The sequence below is a fragment of the Sorex fumeus genome, unplaced genomic scaffold (assembly GCF_029834395.1).
Source record: "Sorex fumeus unplaced genomic scaffold, SorFum_2.1 ptg000070l, whole genome shotgun sequence".
NCBI lineage: Eukaryota > Metazoa > Chordata > Mammalia > Eulipotyphla > Soricidae > Sorex > Sorex fumeus.
Genome location: NW_026606127.1, coordinates 1720883 through 1722915, shown reverse-complemented (window position 1 = coordinate 1722915; position 2033 = coordinate 1720883). Strand labels below are relative to the sequence as shown.

General features: G+C 35.1%; 1 pseudogene; it reads right to left on the bottom strand.

Moving 5' to 3' along the window:
* Positions 1–1557: 1557 nt before the first annotated feature.
* On the bottom strand, positions 1558–1654 carry LOC130037144 (uncharacterized; annotated as a pseudogene).
* Positions 1655–2033: the final 379 nt, after the last annotated feature.

Genomic DNA, 2033 nt, shown 5'->3' with positions numbered 1-2033 from the left:
TTATTTTATTGAGATGGTGTATTCTGTTGATTGACTAGAGAATGTTAAGCCATCCTTGCATCCCCAAGCTAAACCTACTTGGTCATAGTGTGTGATCTTTTGTTGAGTTTCTAGATTCTCTTTGCTGGTATTTTCTTGAAAATTTTTGTATCTGTATTCACAAAGGAAATAGGTCTGCAATTTCCTTTTTTTTGTGGTGTCTCTGTCGATTTGAGTATTAGGGTGATCTTTGCCTCACAGAAACTATTTGGGAGTATTTCTGTTTCTTCAATTTCCTGGAAAATCTTAAAAATGTTGGAAGCAGTTCCTCTTTAAAGGTTTGAAATAGTTCACTATTGAATCCATCTGGGACCTGGATTCTGTTTGGGGGTATAATTTTGACCATTATTTCAATTTCCTTGTTAGTGATAGGTCAAGTATTCCAAATCTTCTTGGTTCAGCCTTGGGAGGTAATTGGAATCCAATAATTTATAAATTTTTTCAAGATTCTCTCATTTCCTGCTGCAAAGATTCTCAAAATAATCTCTGATGATCCTATGGATTTCTGTACTTTCTATTAGGATACCCCCTTTGCATTTCTGATTCGATTTATTAGAATTCTTTCTCTTTGTTTCTTTGAGAGGCTTCTCATGGTTTAATGATCTTATTTATTTTCTCAAAGAACCAGTTTTTGTTCTTATTGGTCTTCTGGATTGTATTTTGGGATTCTAGCTCATTGATGTCTGGTACAAGTTTTATTATTTCCTTCCTCCATCCTAGTTTGGACTACTTTTGTTGGTTATTTTCCAAAATCTTGAGCTCTAATTTATTCTTGTAGGCCCTTTCTTTCTTCCTGATGAATTCTGGCAGAACTATAATCTTTCCTCTTAACACTGCTTTTGCTGTGTCCCACAAGTTCTGGTAGCTCGTGTCCTCATTCTCATTTGTTTATGGAAACTTTTTATTTCCTCTTTGATTCTTCCCTAAGCCATCGGTTGTTCATTCCTTCCCTTAAAGAAAATATTTCCTTGCTGAGCTTCAGTCTGTTTGATCTATCGAGAAGTGACAAAGAAGTGTTGAAATCTCCTACTAGTATTGTGTTGCTATCAATGTTTTTCTATAAGTCTATTAGAAGTTGTTTTAAAGTATTTTGCTGGTCTGTCATTAGGATCATATACATTGAGGAGGGTGAGTTCTTTCTGATGTACATATCCCATGATCATTAAGAAATGACCGTCACTGTCTCTGATAACCTTTAATCTGAAGTTCTTGTGGTCTGATACTAGTATGGCCACTCCAGGTTTGCGGAGGTGATATTTTCTTGAAAACTTGTTTCCCAGCCTTTTACTTTTAGCCCATGGGTGCTTTGATTGTTCAGACATGTTTCTTGCAGGCAGCAGAATGTTGGGTTCAGTTTTCTAATTCATCTTCCTATTCTGTGCCTCTGAATTGGCACATTTAGTCCATTGACATTGAGAGAGATTGTTGTTTTGGGGATTTGTGCTCTCTTTATGTATAATTTTTGTACTTGTGGGGATTGTCTTAGCTTAAAGTATACCTGTTAATTCTTCTTGCAACAAAAATATGGAATGCTTTACAAGTTTGCATGTTATCTCTGTACAAGGACCATGCTCATCATTGTATCATTTCAATTTTAATATATGTGTTATCAAACCTATTAGGAGTTAATTTTTCCATATTTTTCTCTTCTTATTACTTTGACTGTTGTCCTTCCTCACTCCTATGGCAGACAATGATTGCTAATCAAGGAATGTATTTCAAAGCAGCATGAATAAATAGATTTAGAACTTTAATGTCCCAGAAATAAAAATATGGTTTTTACTATATTATCGTTTACCCTACCCCCTAGGCATTAGTTTTACAAAATAATTCTTTTGGAAGATGGTATATGAGTTTGTTTAATGTTGTTCCCTGAATCCTTCATTAAGAACATTAAAATAGAGCCTTTTGCTGTTCTCACCTCAGTCCTGTGTACATCTCCAGGAAAAGGTGGATGGTGTTGTCTGCACTTTGACCACCTTGAATGTATGTAG